We start from the raw sequence: 7,781 nt of genomic DNA on the forward strand, positions 1-7,781 counted from the left end.
AGCTTTCATCCTCTCTACCCTACATTATGCAGTGACGCACAGTCCTAGGGAGATTTCCGATCAGCCCGTTCATCAGCCACAGTGTGTTTCTCCAAGATGACTTCCGCCCTGTCCAGCTGGTGTGAAGTCTAAAGGAGACAGCCTCTCGTAGAGGCAGAGATGGGGTGGAACCCAGCCCTGCCTCCTCTTTCACAGCTACATGGCTTTCCGCTGATTGTCGAACTTGTCTTTTACTTTTTAATTCTTATAAAATACTTCAGCCAAACAGAGACGTGTAGGGAATGATGTAATGATTACCCATATGCTCAAGTCCCAGCTTAAAAATCAAATGGAAACGGAGCGGTAGCCCTTCTGGGCACTCTGTGCAACCCCATTTTTCTTCACCAAAAAAGAATCATTTTCTATTTGATATTGGTCATTCCTGCCCATATCCTTAATATTCACTATTTATGTGTTTATGTCTAAGCAATATTGCTGTTGTTTGACATGTTTTGAAAAAAGTACCTAAATGGTAGGAGCACCTGGGTGGCTCAGTCGATTGAGTGTTCAACTCAATGAGTTCGAACCCTGTGTTGGGCTCTGTGCTGGCAGCGTGAAGCCTGCTTGGCATTCTCTCTTTCCCTTTCTCCCTGCCCCTCCCCTGCTAATGCTCTATCTTTCTTTCTCTCTCTCTCTCTCTCTCAAAATAAATAAATAAACATTAGAAAAACATTTTTCAAGTACATAAATTAAATTATCCTGTGGATATCCCATGTAACCTGGTTTTCTTTTTCCTTCAATTTTCTGTTTAGGAGACTTATTTATCACATATATAAGTCTTCATTTCTTCATATATAAAATGAACATTATGGACATATTGCATAAGGTTTGTGTGAAGATCTCAAATAAAACAACATATAGGCTGTAAGAGGCAGAGTATTTGGCACATGGTCGATACTTAAGAGAATGTCGTTCTCTTTCTGTCCCTCAGGGAACAGTGCTCTACTCTGACACCTCAGAGGAAGCAGCCACTTGGCTTACTCAGTTGTAATGTTCACATTATGGTTCGCCACTAAACATTCCCATTGGTATCAAAATGGCCCCACACAGGGCAGGCGGGCTTATGATCAGCATTAGCATCTAATATTTCCTGAGAGGATTCAGCCTAAGTAGGCTGCTTTACATAGTTACAGTCATAATTTCCTTCTGTTTCTTCAAAATCAGAGTGAGATTTCTGAATATGGAAAATATAAAAATACCATACAAGTGCAATTTACACATGGAACATTCTGAAAATCCTATGTTAATCATCTCTGATGAAGATATTACAGAAACATAAACAAACAGCAGTGTGTTTTAATATACTCCACTTCTATTTTTCCTCAACCTATTCTTTCCACACTCTTGTGTACAATTCTCTATTTTTGTTATTTTATATTTAATTGCTTCAGCTAAAGTAAACATATTGCTGGAATTGCCAATTACCTTATAAATATTCAAATCATGCTTTGCTTTCATTGAGATGGTTTTAGTTTTTCTGGAATCCCAACAAATTTCAATCAATCATTCATACCACAAAAAATGTGGTTAGAAACCTTTGAATAATTTTTCTGACAGTTAGGTTCCTTATAACATTTGGCCTAATGTTGACTGAAGGGGTGTCTGTCTACACAATGTCAAAACACAGTATTTCAATCATTTCAGTAAAAATTGCTGTCATTTTGTAAGAAGAAAAGGGAGGGAAATAAAACTGGTTTTTGAGTTTTGTACAAAGCAAACACCTGACTTATTAATGAAATAGTTTGGTTTTCTCCTGATTTTTTATTTGTTGTGTAAATGTAGGCACAATCATAGAGTATGTATTTACACACGGTAAACAATATTAAAAAAGAGAAACTCTCACAATCTTAATGTAATCAATAAATGTGCTGAATCCCATACTAACAGTAAATGTTAGGTGGGAGGAATAAAGCTTTTGCCCCCAAGGCTTATTATTTTCCAATTGAACTTGACTTCCAAGTAAGAGCCAGCACCTAGCCTTCAGAGTTGAAATACAAAGGATGGCAGTTGTTTGTAAATCTGATTTAAAACTCCTTCTTACTCAACTGGTTACAGATGAAGCTGATCATTTGTGAACAAAGGGAACCACTAGATCTCTAAATTATACACACACACACACACACACACACACACACACACACGATGTAATTGTTTAAAAGGTAATGTTTACAGCACTAACTGGTGGTTCTTTTCTTTGAACAAGCTTAGCCCAAGGTAGATTAATAGTGGTTTTAAAAACATCCACAAAGAATTATTATTCCAAAACTATTAATTTTGCTTAATTCTTCTTCCTTTCTATAATTATGATATAGTATCTTATTGCTAAGGAGACATTAAAAATGTCTACCTTATTTACATCGGCCATAATTCTTCACAGGTAGCAAGAACTATCTACAAATTGTACAACAATGTGTTATCAAAATATTTATTTGAACTAAATATTTTTAATTGAAGGGGCATCTGGGTGGTGTAGTCGGTTAAGGATCAGACTCTTGATCTCCGCTCAGGTCATGATCTCAGAGTTCGTGACTTTGAGTCCCACATTGGGTTCTGCACTGATGGTGTGGAGCCTGCTTGGGATTCTGTCTCTCTTCTCTTCCCCTCCCCTGCTTGTGGTCTCTCTCTCTCTCTCTCTCTCTCTCTCAAAATAAATTTTTAAAAAACCTTAACATAAATAAATAAATATTTTTAACTGAGAAATTCAACTAACTTTAATGAGCTTGGCCCCAAGACTTCATGCAGTTGATGGGACAGAATGTTTTTAGTTACAGAACAGCTTTCCTCACCCTCTGCTCTGCTCTGTTCTGTTTCACCAAAATAATTAATTGCTTTAGAAAGTACAGATGGGATCAAAGTTCATGGTAAGGTATCTCAGATAGTGGTTAAACGAATAATTCTACAGAAATGAGACCAGTGATTTTGGATGGATTTTTGGCAAATAGGCAACACAAAATTATCCTTATTTGTTTAGAAAAATTAATATCTTCTTAGCTCATTTATTATTACTGCTGATAGCCCAGACATATTATACATTCATGTTTTCCATGGGTTATAAAGGTACTCGTTGGTTTGAATAGTACAAAAACGTATAAATAACTATGCAAACTGAAATGTGTAAAACTATCTTAATAATCAATGGGAAAATTCTGATTGTTTTTGACCTTTAAAATCTTTTGTCAAAACATTAACATTACTGGTTTCTTAAGTAATTAATTTATTTTAAGAAAGAGGAGGGGGGAGGGCAGTGAGAGAGGAAGAGAGACAGAATCCCAAGCAGGCTCTACACTGTCAGTGAGGGTCCCGACATGGGGCTTGAACTCATGAACTGTGAGATCATGACCTGAGCCAAAATCAAGGGTCAGATGCTTAACTGACTGAGCCACCCAGGGACTCCAACATTACCATATATGTTACTGCTAATGCACCATTAACCTTACTGTTTGTTATAAATGTATAAGGAAAAATTTTAACATAGTAAAAGGAACAATTATTTAGCATACTGTAATTCAAAACATTGGAAACTCGAAAAGTAAGGTGTTTTATTTCTTGGTAAAAACCACCTAATCAAGACTAGTTTGAATGGTACTTGTTTTTTTCTCATCGTATAACTCACCAATATGGAGCAAGCATCATTTTCTATGCCCCACCTGATTGTCACACACCTTTCTAACCGGTTACCTCCGACATTTTCTCTTTCACACTTTCAAGGTCGTGAAATATCTCCGATAGTTCCTTCTCTGTGAAAGTTTTTGTCTGTGTCTCTTGCTCCGGGGCATCCTCAGCACCTGCCTCATTTGTGAGACGTTAGCTTCACTAAGTGCTGCCTGCACATCTAGAGCCTCTCCTCCTGCAGCTGCCCACCCTCCCCGCGGTCAGCCGCTTCCTTCTCCAGATCTGTTTACATCAAGGTCAAGAACCACTTCCAAGGCTTCCACTTTGGTTTCCTTGCTGCTGTTTCACTCTTCTTAGCCACATTCAATGACGTGCTCTTGCAAAATGCTGCATGAGCGTGTCAGTGGGAGAAAAGGAGACGGCAACGACACGCTTTACCATCTAGACACAAACTGAGGAACAGGTGCGTTGTGTCCCAAAAAGTGATACGTTTGGAAAGAAGTGATGGGATTACTCCCTGATCATGAGGCAAATCCATTATTGACGGAGCGATTTGTGGACTGAAAAGTCAGCAGCACGGTTTGGGTTTTGTGCGATTGCTGATGTGCCGTGATAACTGAAATTTGAGTTACATTGTTGGGGGACTGGAGTTATTTCACCAAACCACAGAAACTGAAATGGGTGCCTGTTAGAAACATGGAAAGCAAGAACTGATGGTATTCGATTCCTTAAAACAACTGCTGGGGCAGAGATTAAAACTGGTATCAACCTAGGAGAATCCAGAAACAATTATTTTTGTGTATCAGCAGAGTTTCTGTCTCAGTTTTAAATCTTAAATAAAAATGTGATTTCATCCTTGATTTGTTTTCAGTGTGTAAGAGTAAGAAACAAGCTCATCTAATTGCCAGTCACTCCTTAGAATTAACAGACTTAGATATCGATCAAACTTACAATTAGAATGCGTTGGATTGACATAGAAGTGTACTATTTCTCCTAATAGGGCTTATTATACATTTGCATAAATACGCCTCCCCAACCCCCACACACAGTCTCTTACTTGCCCGTTTATGGTTAATGTTCAATATAAAACAAAGATATTGAGCTCACAGGATATACAAAGATCAGCTTTCAAATGTAGGAATAACACTTAGCTTTGGAATTTATATATGCAACCGTAACATTATACACACAAGCACATAAAGAGAGTCAGCTCGGCGATAATGCTTGTTTGTATAATGCTTGCCATTAGGGAACAATTTGAGCATAATGCAAATTTTGCATTTGCTTATGCACAATTTCACAAGAGAGAAATAGTATGCGAAAGCAGAAAACTGCACCCAGGTGAACCGAGCTGCATATGAATACACAAAACACACCCTGCACACACCTCAAACATCTATCAGCTGTGTTATTTCCCCACATGAGTCATGAGCATCATGGGCACCAAATGTTACCATGTTTTGTCACGTTTCAGACAACTCTATCACCTCACAGTAGCTCACAGGCTACAGCCCTGATGCTCCTTTCCACAAGAGAACTTCAGGTCCCTTTCGAAATAAAACGCCATGATTATTGTAGTATATGTGCATTTATTAACCATTTAAGATGGGGAAAGCTGTATTTCTGTTTTTATTAGGTTTCTGTCTCTCTCTTTTTAATGTATCACCGACACACCAATTTCATAAGGCCTGTGGTTTTTATTGTGGGGCTTTACCTAGTGCAGTGCTTTTCCAAACACATATAAACATCATACAGATATACCTGGACTGTAATGTATATGACTTCTTTCCCAAGATAATTCACTAGTCCAAAACTATTTAAAATCTGAGTGTTGGGTCCATTGTATTATATTGTTATTCAAGGCTTTAAATATCGTCTGTGTGATAAGGTGAAATTGAACAAATAGTGAAAAGAATGACTGCGCTTTCTGACCTCTAAAAACAGACCCGTGATAGTGGTGGTCATTTGCCTACCCTGGAGGTGTTAAAGAGAATTTTTAGCTTCTACAGAGCTAGGTTCTGCCTATCTGGCTTTGAATAATCGAGACCAGTTTTTCTCAAACTTGAATGTGGCTTGGAATCACCTGGAGGGTTTGTCAAAACACACATTGCTGAATTTCTGGTTCATTAAATCTAGGGCAGGACCCAAGAATTTGCATTTCCAAGTTCCCAGGCGATGCCAGGACTAAGTTACTCATTAGGCACAGTAGGTATAGTACCTATGGCATACTCTACTTGCAGTGGCCCATGAAAATGATTCGATTTTCTCTCAAAATCAAAAGAAAATAGTTAATATAATAATAGTGAACGTATAATGATGACTCCAACCTGGAGTGTTTACATCTTTATAGCAGTGCAGGCTAAAAATATTAATTCTGGGGGACTTCAGTGGCTCAGTCGGTTAAGCATTCGACTTTGACTCAGGTCATGATCTCACGGCTTGTGAGTTCAAGCCCCACATCAGGCTCTGTGCTGACAGCTCAGAGCGTGGAGCCTGCTTTGGACTCGGATTCTGTGTCTCCCTCTCTCTGCCCCTCCCCACTTGCACTCTGCCTTTCTCATTCCAAAATAAACACTAAACAGAATACAAAAATATTAACTCTAATTTTAGTTTATTTCTATTTTAATGAAGGAAGGGGCACATGAAGGCAAAAGTGGCCGTGGCTCACCTTGGTCAGGATGTGGCCCTGAGCGATGGTGCTGTGGTCGGCAGGAAGTACGCATTGAAAACCACTGCTCTGAACTTACTCATGTTTGGGGATTGGTGAGTGTTTTAGTTTTTATTCTTAACTGTTTTGATTTTGTGCTGTTTTTACTCAGAAGAAACAATTTTCAGGCACACTCTACAATATGAAGGAAACCAACGGCACAATAAGCCAATTTAAGTTTGCAAGGAGACATGGTCAGAAATGTGCATCCAGCAGCACTGTTCTATTCCTTACTCAGATGCAAGTTGTGCCCCCATGATTACGAAAAGACCAGTTTAAACTCCACTGGTGGAGAATTTGGACCATAAGACCATACCTGACAAGCACTGTGCCTTTGTACAGAGTCCAAAAAGGAATCTCTCATTTAGGATCTATTTGTTCTTCCCAACCACCTGTTCAGTAGGTGTTGCAATATTGTTACATTTAGTAGCAATAAGAATAAACAAGAATCATCCCCAGCCCACAAATCAATCACAGGAAAAACAGGGTTGAAACGAATAGTCCTTTATTAACATGGGGCAACTCAAGTTCAGCTCCACAATGCCTCTTCCTTCAGAAGTCACCCTGGTTTAAGCTTCAGAGACTCAAAAGCTACAATGAGTGCATTAATATTGCACCAGGACACCCTAAGCATTCTCCACGCTTTCCCCCATGTAGTAGAATCACTAATAAAAAGGAGGTTCTCGTGAAAATGGACAAAACAAAACTGTTACTGTACTTTGATATTAAAAACATTTTATGAAGATTTCGCATAAACTCACCTTTCATAGACAACTATTGATAATGTTTTGGTTTTCTCTACAGACATTCTCCGTTATTCCATATGTGGTATTTTAAAAAACAGATGATGAAGTTTATACTATTGGCAATTTTATTCTAAAGCTTAATAATATGTCACGAATGTAATAACTAAATCACTGAAGGACACCTGAGTAGCTCAGTTGGTTAAGCATCTGACTTTGGCTCAGGTTATGATCTCACAGCTCATGGGTTCAGGCCCCGAGTCGGACTCTGTGCTGACAGCTCAGTGCCTGGAGCCTGCTTCTGATTCTGTGTCTCCCTCTCTCTCTCTGCTCCTCCTCTGCTCGCATCTGTCTCTCTCTCAAAAATAAATAGACACTAAAAGTTTTTTCTTAAATCTTTGAGTGAAGTTTTTGTGTGGGATTCCATGTGGCATTTCTGTTCCTTATTGTTGGAGATTTCAGTTCTTATTTTCACTGATACAAACAATTCTTAGATGAACAGTGTGTGTGTGTGTGTGTGTGTGTGTGCGCGCGCGCCCATGTGTGTGGGGGGGGGTTTAAATATTTCTTTAATTTATTATAGAATTGAAATCACTAGGTTAAAGAGACAGGAGATTTTAAGCCTTCTGACTCGTTTTTTCAAATGTGCTTTAGCTGTTAAGACTTCTCTAATTCACACC

This window comes from Hyaena hyaena, unplaced genomic scaffold, assembly GCF_003009895.1.
Source record: "Hyaena hyaena isolate Hyena2069 unplaced genomic scaffold, ASM300989v1 scaffold_966, whole genome shotgun sequence".
Lineage (NCBI taxonomy): Eukaryota > Metazoa > Chordata > Mammalia > Carnivora > Hyaenidae > Hyaena > Hyaena hyaena.